The 19,631-nt window shown below is 38.3% G+C and overlaps 1 protein-coding gene across 2 annotated transcripts in view; it reads left to right on the top strand.

The window, feature by feature from the left end:
* LOC150096622 (protein LSM14 homolog B-like) overlaps positions 1–19,631 on the top strand; it is a 146,492-nt gene that overhangs the window by 5,203 nt on the left and 121,658 nt on the right. The window lies entirely within an intron of this gene.

Here is a 19,631-nt window from a genome sequence, read left to right on the forward strand (position 1 = left end):
AGCTGGATTCAGGCCAAATAGAGGCTGTCAGGATCAGATCTTCACTTTACGACAAATAGTCGAGAAAGCATGGGAATATAACAAAGATCTGTATTTAAGTTTTGTCGATTTGGAAAAGGCATATGACAAAGTGCCAAGAGAGAAGCTATTCAATACGCTGCAGTTATATGGTGTCAATGGGGCATTATATCAAGCAATACTTAGTCTTTATTTGAGCTGTGAGTCAGCAGTTAGAATTGAAGGAAGTACAGGAAGATGGTTTAATGTTAAATCTGGTGTGAGACAAGGATGTACATTATCCCCTCTGTTATTCATTATCTATATGGATCATATTATGAAGGAATGTGGTATTAAACCTGATATCAAAATTGGAGATGTTAATGTCAGCTCTTTGCTTTATGCGGATGATGTTATACTTCTAAATAAATCCGCTACAAGTCTGCAAGATTCTCTGACTAAATTGAATAGCTGTTGTAATAGATATGGTATGAAGGTCAGCAATAAAAAGACAAAGACAATGAAAATAGGCAGAATCATTGAAAATGTCAACTGTGTTGTGAATGGAGAACCTGTGGAACAAGTAAAACATTTCAGCTACTTAGGCACAATTTTTACTGAAGATGGTAAACTAAATATAGAAATAGACAACAGAATCAGCAAAGCTGGTATCGTGGGAAGTCAATTGAATAAATTCATATGGAATAAGAAAGAAATTAGTCGGAACACTTAATTAGCTGTATACAAGACTGTGTTCAAACCAATTTTAACTTATGGATCTGAGAGCTGGGTCAGAAGTAAAACACTTGACCAAAGACTAGAGACCGAAGATATGAGAGTCCTGAGAAAGATTAGAGGCGTGAACAGATGGCATCAATGGCAATATCATATTAAAAATGAGGATATTAGGAAAGAACTTGACATTGTCAGCATCCAGGAATGCGTTAGCAGAGCTAATCTCAGATGGTATGGTCACTTAAATAGAATGGGAGAGGAAAGATTAGCAAAACAAGTGTTCTCTGCCAGGTTGGCAGGAAAACGACCCAGAGGAAGACCAAGATATAGGTGGATTGATACGGTACAAAGTGCCTTAGACGATAGAAATATAAGATCTGATAATGTTGGAGTCTTGACAAGTAACAGACTGATTTGGAGGAAAATTGTAGATAGGAAGTTAGTAATGATGTAATTTTTTCATGTAGTACTGTCATATCCTGTACACCCCTTGAGGGTACATGGCAGGAATTTGATGATGATGATGATGATGAACTGATATAGCAGCTGCAATCTCATTTTCCATAATTCTAATGTGGCTAAGAATCCAGAACAACTGAATATCAAAATTAAGGAGTTTTGTTTTGTACAAAGATGCAAAACCTCATAGCACAGGATGTGGATTATACATAGAAGAAATAGTCTGTAAAGAACTCAATTAGTGTATAAATTACACACTTCTGGTAGTGGTTTTCTTTTATATGCACAAGTGCAAGCTAAATGGCATGCAACTCAGCTGTATAATTATTGCCATCAGGTTTTTTTTTTTTTTCTCATGATCCACACACGAAAGGCCATAAGATACTATAGCAAGTGCTGAGGGGGGGGGTGGAAGAGGAATAGGAGAAAGAAAGCATCTCTTTGCATTTTGCTTTGAACAGCTGGGGATGAATCTTTGGGGAAGGCAGCGGGGGAGAGCTGTTCCAAAGGATAGAAGTTGATGGAATGAAAGAGAAAGTGAAGTTGGTTCGGTGAGTTTCAAGATGAACTTTAAAAGGCATTTGTTAGAGAGACTCTGGTTTTAATGATTGTGATGAATAATAGTGGCCAATTCAGCTGAGTACTGTCTACAAAAGTAGCTGTAGAAAGGCAGAAACTGAATGTCTGAGAGATGTCTCGTTAATTACCCAGATTGTCCTCTTCTGGATAGAATTGAGCAATCTTAGAGAGGAGTTTGGCATACCACCATAAATATGAGAGCAATCTATGGCTGGGTGGATTAGGCCTTTGTTTGCAGCTGTAAAGATTGAAGTAGTGCCTTGTGTGGAAAAAGTACACTGAGCTTTTGGCAGCTGTAGTTGAAATGTGGTTGTGCCAGGAAAGATCGGAGGTGCAGGTCAGTCAGAGTAGAGAAATCTGATTGTGTTTGGATACCTTAATATTACTGAAGGCAAGGGGGGGGGGGTGTAGCTTTTTTTTGCAAGAGATCAGACAGGACTGAGTTTTGGTGGCATTCAAGTTTACAAGGTTGTCCTTGTCCCACTGGGATGACCAGACCTGAATTTGCGTCACTGGTCATGGTAGATCTTGAGGATTCTAATACTTGAGCATTACAAGGTTTGGCGAGTGAAAAGGAATGGAGTGTATTGTCATCTGCAAAGATATGGATAGGATTGGAAATCTGAGAGCAAGTCCTTTATATAAAAGGAAGAGAGTGGGTGAAAGAACAGAATCCTGGGGTACTCCTGCATTGGTGTGGAAATCTGAGAAGAGTAAACAGTCCACCATGACATGTAGTGAGAAAGCTGATGATCCAGTTGCAGAGTGAGGAAAGCAGACCATAGGATGGCAGTTTAATAAGTAGGCCCCCGTGTGCCAACCCGATCAAATGGCTTTGAAATGTCTAGGGGAACTACGTGAGTTTCTCCATGGCCTGAGTCCAGGGGTGGGTGGTGAAATCAAGATCAGCTGTATATGAGTGGCAGAATCCATACTGCTGGTCACTGATTAATTGGCATGTCTTTAGGTGGTTCAAGAGTTAGTTGTTGACCTTCTCTATAATTTTAGGGAGAACAGAATTCAGAGTAATTAGCCCACCCCATAGAAAGATGACAAAATTAGCTGAATTTTGTCATCTTTCTATGGGGTGGGCTCGATACAGACCTGTTTCCACATCGTAGTGTAGATGCCAGTTGAATAAGATAGGTTGAGGAGGCGATACAGGATAGGTGTTAGATCTAGAACACAATTATTTTAAAACAATAGGGGAGGATATTATCAGACCAGATGCATTGTTTGTGTTCAGGTTATTAAGAATTCAACTAATTTTTTGTTGGAAGACTATGGGAGATAAGAAGGGAGCTGTTCTTGGTGGAGTAGAGGGAACTTTGGCCAGGTCATTAATGCAGGAATTGGAAGAGAAGAGTGATGCCAGTAAGTTGGCCTTGACTTTAAGTGAGGTAACTATAGTACCATCAGGATGTGAGCGTATTGGAAACCTGGGTGGGCAGAAGTTGCACCCAGTGAACTTGGCAAGGGTACCAGAAGGAGTGACTGCCATTTGGACAGGATGTGAGTTTGTAACATTGGACCATTTCAAAGTCTGACTTGAACTTGGTAATGATTCTTTTGCTAGCTGGAGTTTTTCTCTTGAGCCATCTGTGGTAAGCAGAGGTTTTTTCTTTTACAGCATTGGTGCACTTTTTGAGAACCAAGGCTTGGATTGTGGCTGAGAATTTCTGATAGATTTATTTGGTCAGAGCAAGTGTTTGAATCAGAACTGAAGCAGTAGTCAGACCCTGGAGGGAGGAATAGAAGTCATAGAGGTCGTTCTGGTTAGTATCCTTGTAGCGCCAAAGGACACTAGACTGCATTCTGGTGGGTGAAGGTTGTTTTGTGACAAAAGGGACTTGTATGAGGTTGTGGTCTGAGGTACTAACATTGACGGTGTATCTGAAAGGGAAGCTTGTGATACTTGAGCAGGTGTTTGGGAGATGGCATCAGCATTAAATTTTGCAAGATGGGAAAAAGTGTTCTAGTTAGCCTGGTCCATTTGGGTATTTGTGTAGGGGAACAGGGTTCCTGTGAAGACGGTAAAGAACAAGAAAGTGATCACTTGCGTGTGTTCTCTTCGATGTCCAACATGAGTAGTGGAAGAATAGAAGGGTAGTAGATTGCAAAATTGATTGCAGAATATGTGCAGGTAGATATATGGAAGAAAGCATTGAGTATTTTTCAAAAGGGAGAGAACATTATTTTCAGTGATTCAACCACAGAGTATTGTGATCATTAAAATGAGTTATGAGAGGTATAGGTTTTCAGGCAATTGCAAGATAAGGTTATCAAGATAGATTTCATTTAACTCAGCACTTGGTGGTAAATTGAACATACTGTAATGAGAAATCCCATGCATAGGCAAATTGCTACTGCTTCCATAGCAGTATTAAGTTGGACATGTTCAAAAGGAGGATAGCTACTGCTCCATGAGTTGGACCACCTCCACTTCTGTCTTTGCCTACAACAGTGAAATTTTTTGAGTATTTTTCAAAGTCTAGTGTCCTCATTGAGTCTTTTCCTGTAGACAGGAAACATACTTAAGACCCAATGTTTATATTTATGAATTATTTTTGGGAAGTATGGACAACCAGTGTCCATCTATTCCTCTGATAAAATATTCAATACATCTGTATCAGGGTCAGTTGATAAGTTTAATTTCCTTTCAGTGGATACTGAAGTATTATTTTATTTTATTTTTTCTGTGTGTGTGGGGGGGAGGGGGTGATGGTTTATCTTTAAGTGATATCATTGTTTCTTTTTTTTTTTTCCTTCTCTCAAAGTGAGTTTTCATCAAATGGAACCATTTTTGGAGTTCTCTGGAGTAAGACTGTAGATCGTGCGATTCATGTGCTCAACAGAGAAGTACTTGTGATCATAAAGTTCAGATATGGAATAGACATAAGAGGTTTGACATGCAGTTGAAATTTTCTTAATTGTTACCTTCTCAGCATACAAGGATCTCTGAGCAGGTGTGGTGTTAGCTAACTCTTTTTGCATCCTGATATATTTTGCTCTGTATTTTAATTTTTTGTATTTGATTTTCATCTTTCCACTTCTGACATACATGAGAGTAAGTTGGATGATCTCCCTGACAGTTGACAAATTTAGTTTTTTTTTTTTTTTTTGCAGAGCAAGATTTGTTATCATGCTCTTTATTACCACATCAGGCACAGGTGGTAGAGCCACAATAGGCAGTTTGGGCATGCCCGTATTTCTGACATTTAAAGCATCTTAGTGGATTAAGGAATAAAGAAGTTAATATCTGTTACAGTAATCCCTCGATTAATGCGCCCCCAATTAGTGCACCATTTTTTTTTTTTTTTTTTTTTGATACCCAAATTCGATTAGTGCACTTATACACATCTTAAAAATAATTGTTATAGATTTAAAAAATTTTCTATCTGTACATTTTTATGGATAACTATTTTAAAAAATCACTCACCAGAATGAAATAATTTAGTTACTGATTTAAAACATTTTACAAAGTTATTTTTAATGGCATACTACACTACTTCCGTGTATACTATGTTCCAAATTTTTACTGCCAAAATTTATGTCATCTGCTATAGTACGCTCACAGATTCGAGACCCTTCAACGCTTTTTCGCATGTCACAAAAAGGAGAATCCATTCCGATAATAGGGTAATCAATCCATCTTCTGGGATGAGTTGTTTATTATTACACATCGGAAAATTAACTTCTCTTTTATGATCATTGTAGTTTTTAAAGTGGCAACCGTTTTGCTTGTATAACAGTTGGGAAATTTTATCTATAAAGCACATGATTTCACGTGTTGGCAATCAATTCGTACATCCTTCATTTCTTTTTCCCTTCAATGATAACGTTGAAGAGTGAATTAAATCTCATTCTGAAGAATTGAGCGATTCCGACCTGCTAAATTTAGATGCACAGCGGGAAGATCCCAAAGAATGTGAAGAAAATTTAACCATTGATAGTTAGCCAAAAAAGATTTCGCAGAAACAATTTGAAAATATTTTTCGTACAATCGAAGTTTTTGAGCTTGGGGGAGACCACACTCCTACCAGTTGCATCCCCCGGGTGGCAGATGGGGGGGGGGAACTCAAATGGGTTGCTCTGAATAAAGAATAAAGAGCCATGGACCAAAGGATGCAGCAGAGGCATGGCAAGCTGGCTACATTATTATGCCAGTAACTTTCATGAGCAGGAGAAAGTCTACAAACTGAGATAGTGCCACTGCGTACGGGACAGCCGATGCACCTACTTGAAGACCACATAGAGTAGGTGAGAAATCAGCAATGTGGTCAGCCAAGGACGTGAAACATGTAGCTGCCCTCAACATAAGATCACTATACCGACCTGGAAAATTGCAATTAGTCCAGGAAAATTTAAAAAGACTGAAATGGAGTATTTTAGGTTTGTCAGAGACACATTGGTGCAGAGATGGATTTATGGATTTACCAGAAGGAAGACTATACTTCTCAGGAAGAAAAGATAACATACACAGAGAAGGAGTTGCATTATTAATTGAAAAGAAACTTACACACTCAGTAATTGAAATAAAACCAGTGTCTCCTAGAATAATCACAGCTAAACTTCAAGTAAAAGAAAAAGGTCAAACAATTAAAATAATCCAAATATATGCACCGGACAGTAACCATTCAGAGGAAGAAATAGAAAATTTCTATGAAGAACTACAACAGGAAATAGATAATCCCAAAAATAGAGAACTCATGATAGTGATGGGAGATTTTAATGCTGAAATAGGACAGTTCACAGCAGACAAAAAAGGAGTGATGTGGAAATTTAGATATGGAGAGCTTAACGACAGAGAACAATTACTTCACTTCTGTAAAGCAAATGATCTAATGATTACAAACACATTGTTCTATCAACGCCCTAATAATAAATATACATGGACATCCCTAGATGGTAATATAAAGAACTGCATAGACTATATCATCATAAACAAACAGTGGAAAAGATCAGTAAATAATGTACGAACATTAAGAAGTTTTGATTTCGACACTGATCACAAAATATTAACTGCTAAACTGAAGATAAAATTCAACAGGAAAAACAATATCAGAAAAAAAGAAAACATCAACCTATCAAAACTAAAAGATAGCTCAAGCAGAAGTCGATTTTTAGAATAGATTTTCTTGAAATTGAAACTCTCCATCTTCCAGAACAGCAGAAAATACTGGGAAGAAGGAAGGACACTCTAGCTACCAAATCCAAAATAACAAACAGTGGATAACCCAAGAAATCGTAGCTACAATAGAAGAGAAAGGAGAGGCCAAGATACTTGTAAACCAACAAAACAATGAAGAGAATAGAGAAAAATACAGAGCCCTAAAAAATGAAGTTGATAACCTATGCAAAAATGGTTTGAAGAAAAAGCTAAGAAATGCCAAGAAGCATACCAACAAAACAACCTAAAAGTCTTCCATGATACTGTAAGAGAAATTACAAAGGAATTCTCAGCAAAAGTAGTAACAATGATAAACAACAAGATGACTGAAACCGGGAATATAGAAGATATAAGAAAAATCTGGTCAAACCATTCTAAGACTATCTTCCACCAAGGAAAAAAAATTATAATGCCAACAATAGAAGAAAATAATGACCACCCAAAAATTTTACAAGAAGTTAGATACGCAATAAAACAGATGAAAAACAAAGCACCAGGCATTGATACTATCCCTACTGAACTGTGGTCATATGGAGGCAGCATATCAATAGAATATTTAACAATCCTATTCAATAAAATACTACAAAGAAGAGAGAGATCACAGATAACTGGAAAGATCATTCCAATATACAAGAAAGGAGACAAAAGAAATTGCAGAAATTACAGCTCAATCAATTTACTCTCCCACACCTATAAAATATTCGTAAGAATTATACAGAATAGATTAAAAATCACCTATGAAGAAATGATAGGCATAGAATAAACTGGTTTTCGAGGTAACTATTGAACAATAGACCAAATTTTCACATTGCACCAACTAGCAGATTTCAGCTGGGAAGACCATAAAGAACTATATTGTTGTTTTGTGGACTTTAAACAAGCTTTCGATAGCATCAACAGAGAAATCCTTAAAATTCTACTAGAAAAAGCAATAGACAAATATATAATACAGTTTCTGATAAAATATTACTCTAAGACAAATGCAATAATTAAAAAGGACACACTCACAACAGAACCCATAGAGATCCAAAAAGGAGTAATGCAAGGATGCCCATTATCCCCATGCCTATTCAACATATATCTAGAAGAAGTTGTAAAGAACGCAATAGACAATGAACTTTGAATGAATGTCAGTGGTTTAAACATAAATAATATCAAATATGCAGATGATCTCGTACTTATTGCAAGAACCCCAATCGAACTACAAAAGTTGATAAACAAGCTAAACGAAACCTGTAAAACATATGACATGACAATAAATATACAAAATACAATCTTCTTCTACAGCTTCTCCCACTTAAGTGGGGTCACTGTTGATAATGAGTCTCCTCCACACCTTCCTGTCTTGGGCTGTCACCACATCCAAGTTCTTCATCTTCAAGTCCTCTTCTACCAGCTCCCTCCATCTCTTCTTTGGCTGCCCACGCTTCCGCCTTCCTTGCACATCCATCTGCATGACCCTTCCCACATATTCGTCCTCCCTCCTCATCACATGACCAAACCATCTCAACCTTGCCTCCTGTATTTTCGCTCCTAAGTTCGTAACTTTCACTGTTCCCCTGACATAGTCATTTCTCAGATGATCCTTTCTGGTCACACCGCACATCCACCTAAGCATTCTCATCTCTGCTACTTCCATCCTGCTGATATTATTTTTCCTCAGGGCCACAGTTTCTATAGCATATGTCATAGCTGGCCTCACTACTGTCCTATAAATTTTGCCTTTCAGATTGATCGGCACCCTCTTATCGCATAACACTCCAGCCATCTCCCTCCACTTCCTCCAACCCGCTTGTATCCTGCATCCCACTTCCTTCTCAGCTCCTCCATCTTCCACTGTTGAACCTAAGTATCTAAAGTCTCTCACCTTCCTGATGACATTTCCTTCCAGCTCCAGATCTGTCTCCTGGCCACCACCCACTGCGCAACACATATACTCTGTCTTACTTCTGCTCAGTCTCATACCTCTCTCTTCCAGTACTTTTCTCCATCTTTCCAGTTTAGTTTCCGCTTCTTCTCTTGAATCTACACACAGCAAGATGTCATCTGCATACAACATTGTCCAAGGTGCATCTTCTCTCACCTCCTCTGTTACCACCTCCATCACAATATTAAACAGAAACAGACTTAATGCTGACCCTTGATGTAAGCCAACTGTTACTTGAAAATTTTCTGTCTGTCCCAAACAGGTCCGAACACTTGTCTTCACATTTCTGTACATTTCCCGCACCAACCTGACATATTTCTCCGGCACCTTCTTCTCCCTCAGACACCTCCAGACTTCTTGCCTTGGCACTCTATCGTATGCTTTCTCCAGATCAATAAATACCAGATGTAGCTCCCTTTGTTTCTCTCGATATTTTTCCATCATCTGTCGTAACCCAAAGATAGCATCTGTTGTTGATCTACCAGGCATGAAGCCAAATTGTTCCTTTGCAATCTCCACCTCCTCCCTCAATCTACCATCAAGAACCCTTTCTAGGATCTTCATTGTGTAGGACATCAACTTTATTCCTCTGTAGTTTTTACAGTCTTGTGCGTCCCCTTTACCCTTGTAGATGGGAACAAGAGTACTCTCCCTCCATTCCTCGGGTATATTTTCCTGTTGGCAAACTTTCATGAACAGGTCCCACAGCAGGTCAATTCCCTCTTCCCCCAGTGCCTTCCATGCCTCCACTGGAATTCTGTCGGGGCCCACCGCTTTTCCATTCCTCATCCTCTTCATGGCCTCCGTCACTTCCATTCTACTGATGTTCTGCACCATCCCCTCAGAAGGCTGCCCATCTCCTCTGTGAGTCCTTGCATTTTCCTCATTCAAAAGTCCCTCAAAGTATATTTTCCATCTGTTTCTTATGTCCACATCCCTCCATAATACTCTTCCTTCAGCATCTTTGATCTGCCTCACATGTAAGATGTCCTTAGCTGCTTTATTTCTACATTTCGCTAGTTGGTAAATTTTTCTCTGCCCTCTGTTCTCTGTTCTTTAATAATAATGACAAGGCATTATTATCAAATCCTGAAACAGGACCACATCTCTTGAACAGACTACTGGAATCCTATATCAATTATGGAATGAAATTAACATAAAAAAACAAAGGTAAGGAAAGCGGCAAATATGGATATCAGAATAAATGGGGAAAAATTGAATCAAGTAAAGACATTTAAATATCTAGGAAGTTATTAGCAGTGATGGAAGATGTAAAAGTGACCTAAAGCAAGAATAGGGATGGAAAGAGATGCCTTTAATAGAAAATGGAATTTATTCAGAAGGTAAAACCTATAGAAAAGACTAATAAAATGTTGTGTGGAGTGTTGCCCTCTATGCAGCTGCAACTTGGACATTGAAGAAATTAAGATTCTGGAAAGCTTTGAGATGTGGATTTGGAGAAGGATGGAAAAAATCAAATGGACAGATAAATAACTAATGAAGAGGTCTTAAAAAGAGTAGAAGAAGAAAGTCTGTTAAGGAGGATAACCTGTGGAGTGAGTTTGATAGGCAAAAGGAATTGTAAAAGATGGATGGCTTGCATTTGAATGGATTTGGTGTGCGAAGACCGGAAAAAGTGTTGATGAATGAAGTAAAAGTGGATGTGCAAAATCAGATAAACTAGAACTATTAAGGAGGGGGACGAAGTGGATATGCAGACATCAGTGGCAGTTGAGTGTAAGGATGTATATAATGTGCCCAAGCCAGTACAAAGGACAAGAAATCAGAATGGGATAGTTAGTATAACCTATCAAGATAGGGGTGGGACAAATGGACCTCTGCATTTCATGTATACTAATGCCAAGAGTATTAGGAACAAGAAGAAAGAATTTTGGGCCTTGGTCGGCTCTTCTGGGCCACAGGTTATTGGCATTAGTGAAACATGGCTGACAGAAGATGATATAGTTAGTGGGATAGAATGTGTAGGGTATAGTGTGTTCAGGAGGGACAGAGAGAATAAAATGGGCAGAGGAGTATTATTGATGATGGCTGATGAACTGCAGCCAAGGAGAATAGAAGTTGTATTGTAGAATAGTGAAAAGAGCTCATTTGAGGCTATTTGGTGTGCGATTGAGACTAGCAGAACAATATATAAAGTTGGGTGCTGCTATAGACCAGGTGATGGAATAGATGGATAGTATGCATAAACAAATTGATGAAATAAGTGGAAGGGGGTAATTATTATGGGAGATTTCAACTTGGTAACATTGATTGGAAGGAGGACAGGACACATGAGAAGAAGGAACTGGATTTTATTCAGTTATTAAGGGATAACTATCTGAGACAGCATGGAATGGAAAATACTAGGGGTTCGAGAGTGTTTGACTTAGTAATAGCATCTGAGAATTTGACTGTAATGAATATGACCATGTTGCCACCTATTGGTGAGAGTGATCATAAGTTCTTGACCTGAGAGGTGGCTAATTGTGTGAAATTTTCGATTAAGACAGGGTACATGTGGAACTACTGTGCTGGCAAGTATGACAAGCTTAGGAGATTGCTTGGTTCAGTGCCATGGCATGTAAAACTGCAAGGGCTGGATGTTGATAGTGCATGGGAAGTGGTCAAGGAGCATTCGCAGGAGGTTATGGCTGACTGTATACCTAGAGTCTGAATAGTAAATCATGTAGGGGTTAAATGGATGAATAACACCATTAAGCTTGAGTTGCAAAAAAAAAGAAACAACTGTGGAGGGAATTTAAGGAGAAAGGTGACCTGCAGGCACACGAACAGTATAAAGCGCAGGCCAGAAGGGTAATGAGTGTGGTAAGAAAAGTAAAAGCGGATTATGAAAGGAAATTAGCCATGCAAGCTAAAGAGAATCCCAAACAGTTCTTTCAATATGCTGCAAGTAAAAGAAAAACTGTACCCAGCAGAATGATTTTAAGGAATGCTGATGGTAGGGAGGTCACTGAATCAGTCGATATAGTGGAATTACTGAGTGAGCACTTTGCAAGAGTATATCTAGGTGGTGACATTGAAGGAACCATTAGTTTATATGGGAATTGTGGTGAATGAAGTGGAGGTGAATAGTCTGTTACAGAACCTTAATGTGAATATATCTGTAGGATTGGATGGTATACCAGCATGGGTTTTACGTGAAGCGGCTAAAGAATTGTCAGTGCCCTTGACCATATTGTTTAATCTGAGTCTCGGGTCTGGTTTAGTCTCGAAGAGGTGGAAAGAGGGGAAATTAGTTCCACTGCATAAAGGAGGATCCAAGACACTGTTGCAAATTACTGACCGATCAGCATATCAGGAGTCGTTGTCAAGGTCTTGGATTAAGTAGTCAAGGGAAAAATACAGGAATGGATTGATGAAAATAAGATACTGTATGGGGGACAGGATGGTTTTGTGAAGTGTAGATCATTCCTCCAGTAACTTGCTCAAGTTTTATAACACAGTGACGGCTGAACTGGATAAGGCTAATGGGTTTACAGCGATACTACTGGACCTTGCCAAGGCCTTTGACAGGATACCACACGGAATTCTAATCATCGTAAACTGCAACATATGGGAATGGATATAGGGTTGATGAAATGGATAGGAGGGTGGTTGATGGAGAGATATCAGAGAATAGTTTACTCAGGAGTAGAGTCCAAAAGACAGCCTGTGACTAGTGGTGTGCCGCAGGGTTCTGTTCTTGGACCACTGCTGTTTAATTTGTTCATTACCGATATAGGGAAGGATCTGAGAGGAACAGTTCATTTGTTCACTGATGATGCAAAGTTGGGTAGGGCAATAGTGAATGGATTTGAATTTGATGTCAAATTCAAATCCATTCACTGCAGAAGATGTCAAAATTTTGCAGGATGATTTGGATAGATTGGAGGTCTGGGCTAAGGAGAATGCATGTCAGTTTAATGTGGCAAAATGTAAGGTTATGCATTTTGGGGTGAAAAGATTAGCAGAAATATATCACATTGGTGGAACTGTACTCCAGGAGATTAATGAGGCCAGGGACTTGGGAGTGTTGGTGGATAGGGAGTTGAAGTTTAGGGGGCACATTGCAAAAGTGGCTAAATCAGCTCATCAAATCACTTGGATGCTGAAGAATACTTTGACGAGCAGAGACAAGAAAGTTATTGTTCCTCTGTATCGAGCCTTGATAAGACCCCATCTCGACTACTGTGCCCAGATTTGGTCACCTAGGTTTTTCTTGATGGGGAGGAGGTTGAGAGAATCCAGAGGTGAGTGACCAAGATGATAGTAGGTCTATGGAATGAACCTTATGAGAACAGGTTTAAGATTTGTGGGTTGCAAAAATTGGTTGATAGGCAGAAAAGGGGAGATATGATGAGATATTCAAATTGCTGAAGGGTTTCTATAGGATTTATTCAGAGGATATTTTTGAGAACAGGACTGGTGGTGGGAGGACTAGGGGACATCCATGGAAGCTGGGCAAGAGTGTTAGTAAGGGAGTTAGAGCTAGGTTTTTTACTTTTAGAGTGGTGAATGAGTGGAATAAGCTGCCAGAGTCTGTTGTGTGTGCTATGACAGTGAATGAGTTCAAGGCAAAGTATGATAGATACTGTGTGAATGTCGAATAGTTGTGATGGACATGATGTTTAGGGCCTCCCTCAATGAGTCTAAGGACTCCTTGGATTGCCCATAATAATAAAAAGAAGAAAGGGAAACTGGATCGGACATATTCTGAGAGGGAATGGAATCATCAGAGATGCCATCGAAGGAAAAATAGACGGAAAAAGACCCAGAGGAAGAGTAAGGAAGATGACTTGCTGAATGGAGACAAGTACACAACCTTGAAAGAGAAGGTTCAGAACAGAAGAGAGTGGAAGAAAAGTTTTGACTACTAAAAGAAGAACCTGCTCAATTGCAAAATACTCAAGAAGTGGATTAGGGATGTATGCTCTAACAGGAGAGTTGAGATGCCCTGCTTTTTATAGATGTTGGAGGCTGAGGTGTATCAAAAGTAAGGATGATGATCCTGGTTGAAAATAGGTGACCAACTATATGTATTAGGATGCGTCTTACACTTGTCACTTCCTGATCTCTAAGCTCTAAACATCAGGCAAAATGATATCACTCCTCTACAAGAGTTTTTTTTTTCAATTTTTTTTTTTTTTTATTGTTTAGGTGTTCATGTTGCTCCCAGTAGTTTCTCGGAATGTTGCCTACATGATGTTTCCACAAGGATATTATCAGAACGTAATTTCTTAATAGTTTAGGGAGGTCCTGCCAGTTCTTTTAAATCCTTTTTAAGGGGAAAATGTCACATCTTTTGTTTCTTATTTATGTTACTTAATACTCTGTGCTGTATCAATACTTGGTTGGAACTTTGTTAGGACTTCTAAAAGATTGGAAGATGAACAATTAATGCTTGGAGTTTTTGGTTTGGTGGTAGGGCCACCATAGAGCCATACATGATGCCCACTGACATTCAAGCAATGACTGTGCTCATGAGTGGAATGCCAGGGCTACCTTAGATGCTATACCAACACAACAGCAAGGCTTGGATCCCAATCCTGGACCATGGGATGAGAGCCGTATTGCAACACTTTTGACCCTTGCAGACAAGCCCACTAGCTGATTGATCCTGACCAGGCTATCCAGGACTACCCATCTTGTCAAAGTAGTGCAAGACCACCGAAGATCCCCCTTTCCGAATATTCACTGGTCACACTGCATGGCAAACACAACAGCAAGGCATTGGAATCCCAGTGATGGTAGTCCGGAAGAAACGATAGTAAAAGAAGACTCAGAAGTGGAGCGAAGAATATGGGAAAGTAAAGAAAGAGGAAGAATGAAAAGGGCCAGTACCATCATTGGGAGATCCCATTCCACCTGAACACATGCCCCACAGGGAAGGGGACATGTTTGTGGAATGCTCTAAATTAAATAACTGCTATGATAAATTTGGTATGAAAATCTGCAATAAAAGACATAGACAATGAAAATAGGCAGAAATGTTGAAAACAAACTCCATTCTGAATGGATAACCTATATAACAAGTAAAACATTTCAGCTATTTAGGCACAAGTTTCAGTGAAGGTGGAAATGGAAATTCCATTTCCATCTTCAAAAAGCAAAGCTGTTGTGGTAGGAAGTCAACTGAATAAATTTATATGGAATAAGTAAAAAATAGTCAAAACACTAAATTAGCTGTATACAAGATGGTGTTCAAACCAATTTTAACTTATGGATCTGAGAGCTGGGTATTATTAAAATATGACCTCCATGAAGTCTAAGGACTCATTGTGGGAGGTCCATATTCTTATGCAAAAAGATCTTCAAACTATGCTTTAATCCCATTGTTTCTGCATTTATCACACTCATGCAATGCATTCCAATCACTTTCCATGTGAAGAACTTGCTCACACTCTCCTTATATGGCTTCCAGGAATAGCCTCTTGTTCTACCCTTTTCTCCTTCTATATAAAAAAAAAAAACAACTCCATATTAATCTAGTAACCACTGTTTGCCAACTTATGTCTCAATCACATCCCCCCACTCCTATTCACAAGGCTCTGCAAGTTATGTGTCCTCAATCTCTCTTCATATTTGAAATTCCGTAGACTGGACACTGGCTTAGTATCTGTGATCCCTTTCCAGTATGTCTTCATCTCTCTGAAAACCAGTGGACCAGATCTGCACATAGCAGTCCATATGTGGCTTGATCAAGGCCATATACAAGGGAACCATAACCTCTTTGCTTTTTCACGTTAGTGTCTTCCTTGTTAGAAATAAAGCATTTGATCAAAGACTGAGGATCATAGATATGAGGGTTCTGATAAAGATTATAGAATGAACAGATGGAATTGGATGTGGTATCATTTAAAAATAAGAATATTAAGAAAGAACTTGACATTTTCAGATCTAATTTCATGTGATGTGGTCAGTAAACAGAATGGGAAAGGGATGGTTAGCAGAACAAGTGTTCCTTGATAGGAAAAAGATTCTATGGAAGACCAAAATTTAGGTGTATCAATTTAGTTGTAAGAAAGAACTTCTGAGCTGCTTTGAAGCTGTTGTACAAATTATTATTATTATTATTCCTGATACCTCCAAGGAGTCCGAAGACTCATCGCGGGAGGACATCTTCAACTGTCTCTACACCTTACCTCTACTACGAATCAACGCCATCTACCGCCCACCTCCAACACCACTACAACTAGTAATTTTTGTCTGTAAATTGCGTGTGTTCTGAAGGGCCGATTTGTATGTATGCGGGATGAAAAACCCGAGTTTCCGGGAGAAAAAACCCTGCTACCTCCGTATGAGATCGGCTAACTCACCATCGATTGAAATCGACCAGATAAAGATTCCTCCCGTCGCGACGAGAATCGAACTTAGGCCTATTCCAATCGAAGGGCGCAATGTACTGTCGTTCTTCCAATTGCGCTACGGAGGCGCTTAAATTGATACAGCACTTAAATTGATACAGCACTTCTTGCTGTATCAATCCACCTAAATTTTGGTCTTCCTCAGAATCTTTTTCCTGTCAAGGAACACTTGTTCTGCTAACCATTCCTTTCCCATTCTGTTTACTGACCACATCAAGTGAAAGGGTCCTTAGGGGAGAAAAATATAATATTGGAATCTTGACAGGTAACAGATTAATTTGGAGAAAAGTTTTTGATAGGAAGTTAGTATAAGTTAGATGCCAAGAAATTATATTCTTGGTTTAATACTTTATCCAAGTTTGCTTAAACAATATAATTAATTTAAAAAAGTAATAAATAAAAAAAATATATATATATAAACAATTAATAGCAATCGCTTTCCAAAACTTAGAAATAGACAGTTTATCCAATTAGGAAAATGGCATGAGGTTTCACACAATTAAAAAAAAAAAAAAAAAACTATCAGATTTCAACCTGCTATAGTGAACCATCTTGGTATGGTTCCTGTGGACTCTGTCTAGTTCTGATAGCATGAGAAGAAAGGCCTGAATCTTCAGATCCAAAAATCTTGTTTAAATAATCTTGATATTCTTATTCTAATAGTAGCAGAATGGCCAGTCTGTACAAAGTAGCAAACATGACAAGAACTGGTTTGGCATGATTTCCTTTTTTTTTCCTATAACATTACTGACTCATATTGACTTTGCATCTTATTCATAGTTTTTGATAACAATGCACAATCCCTCCTTGTTTGACAAACATCTTTAATGCCTAAGGGATCATAGCTTAAAGTTATGATCCTCTGGGTGTAACCAATGTTTTAAACACTCATCTTGGTATTCTTCAGTCAGCTAAGGACAATTTAGTGCGACTTTCTATCAAAATATAATGAAATCTTGGATTTCATAAGACGTGCTTTGCTTCATTTTTAATGGTCATATCTTCATGTTTGGAAATTGACCTCCAACCTCTATGGACATCTGTATAACCTCTAAAGAATTTTGTTTTCCATTTAAAACAATGTTTCTCATCTGTATAACTCCTAATACTATGTAAATCCTAGAGGTACTTAAACTTACTGTTCTTGTAGTTGGGGTAATGCCCTGAAAACCTCCTAATTCCACACTTTCAAGGATATAGTGCACTTAAATTATTTCTAAGTTTTTTTTTTTTCTCTTTCATATTCTGCCTTTTTCTAAACATTTTCCTTTCACACTGCTACACCAAACTTGGTTGCTATCCTTCTTGCACTTTATTCTAAACATGTAGAAACAAAAGCATATACTTCTCAATTGGTGTGTAGTTATGCTCTAAACTTAGATCAGCATTCTCATCTTTCATTGTAGCTGCTACCTGCTGTCCTATGAAAATACCTTTCTTTGCTGTTTTGCCAAAGAACTAGGTCCTCCAGAAATGAGAAGAAAGGAATCGGCTTTTGTTCAAGAAACAAAAGCAGATTCCTTTCTTCTCATTATTTGTCCAGATAGATGGCTTTAATTCACTGTTTCATGATCAAGCAGAACTGATGGTGTAGCGGCTAGAGGAGATGCTTCTATAGTGATTTATCTATATTTTGCTATAGCATTTGAAAGATAATATCACATGATAAACTATTGTTGAAATTCAGTAGGATGGGGGATGAATAGTCAGTTGGTAGCTTAATTATGGGAATGGTTGACTTGAGAGCCAGTGGTATGGGGATGCGATATCTCAAATGAATAGGTGGAATAGGGTTTTGTTCTAGGACCACTGGTTTTTATTTTATAAAGCAATGGTACTGTTCAGGATGTAAGAGTAGTTATTCAGTTGTTTGCTATGATGCAAAATTTGATCAATGTTATGAAGTTCTGATGTGTTGTTACAAGAAGATTTGAGTAATTTCATGTTTTGAGTTTAATAGAGATGACATTCCAATGTTGCTAAGTGTAAAGTTATGGGCTTCGGCCAGAGAAGGTAGAATGAGATTTATCATATTGGAGGAATTTTGTTTCGGGAGGTGGATATGGAACTGGAATTCAGGGTACATGTTGTGAAAGGTGTAAGGGTTACTCATAAAATTGTCACTATGATGTGAAGAGCACTTGCATGTATGTATGTATGAATAAGGAGATGATTAATTTCATTGTATGAGGCACCTTATCAGACCTCATGGATTTCTGCAGATCTGGTCACCAATTTATATATTGGGAAGAATGAAATGGAGTGGGTGCAAAGGCAAGTAACAATCTCGGAACTCTGGAATATTTGAGTGCAAGGACAGATTGAGGGAATATGTTCTTCAGAGCTTGTTGCAGGTGAAAGAAGAGTGATAAGACATTAAACAGTCATGTAAGGAAGTCAGGAGATTTTTTGCACAGTAGGTGGTGAATGAGTGCAGTGCTGGAATGGATGGCAAGTGCTCCAATAATTAAATATCTTCAAGGTTACTGTGGTCACTAAATGTTAAACTCCTACAGCGGGTCTTTAGCTTCCATGGAGGCTTGGAAGAAGTATTAATAATACTAAATACTGATGAAAGATGTCACTGTGTAGCGCTTATCGTTATCAACATCGTAACAGTCATTCTGAAACAAAAAGTAACTTCCAGTTATGCATAACAGATTTGGACATGCTACAAGATAATATCAAAAGTAAAAAAAATTATAGCTTTCCTATGAAATTATTTATCTCTAACAGTCGCATGTCGACAGCAATATTGCAAGCAGTGAAGTGAAGAACATGTGTGCAATAATATGGATGGGGGGCTTTCTTTAAAATTAAGGTATGAAATGGAAGTTATTAAGTATACAGTTATAAGTTGTTAAAGGTAATTTTTAAAGTACTTTGCTTTTACAACAGTGAAACTGTTCATATTGCCTGTTTTTGCAAAAGTAGAAGCAACATTTGCCTCCATCATGCTAGGCAAGAACTGTCCTTTATATTACAAGGATCTACAAATGTTTCTGTCGAATGTTGTCTATTAATAGAAGGTAGGACTTTTTTGTTTTTTCAGTTATTTATTTGGGGGGGGGGGGAATGGATGATTGAGAACACTTTGAACTGTGGTTTCAGTAGTAGTGAACATAATTTTGCCTGCTCTTAGTCCATCCCACAAAGAATTGACACTTTGCTTTAAATGTAGTTTGTAATTTAAGATCAACATAACTTTATGGAATTGTGAAAATGGGAGTGAATCAGTTACTTATAGTTCTATGACTTGTGTATGTTTACTAATGAGCTTTGCATTCTTCTGAAGCTTTCACAAATCATTAAGGTTCTTAGCTGTGGATTTCACAACCGCAACCAGCTCGAGGATAAGGTGGTTGGCCCTATGGTGTGTGTGTGTGTGTTCACGGAGCCA

This window comes from Typopeltis vanoorti, chromosome 18 (assembly GCF_054136105.1).
Source record: "Typopeltis vanoorti isolate ZY-2024b chromosome 18, IOZ_Tvanoo_1.0, whole genome shotgun sequence".
NCBI lineage: Eukaryota > Metazoa > Arthropoda > Arachnida > Uropygi > Thelyphonidae > Typopeltis > Typopeltis vanoorti.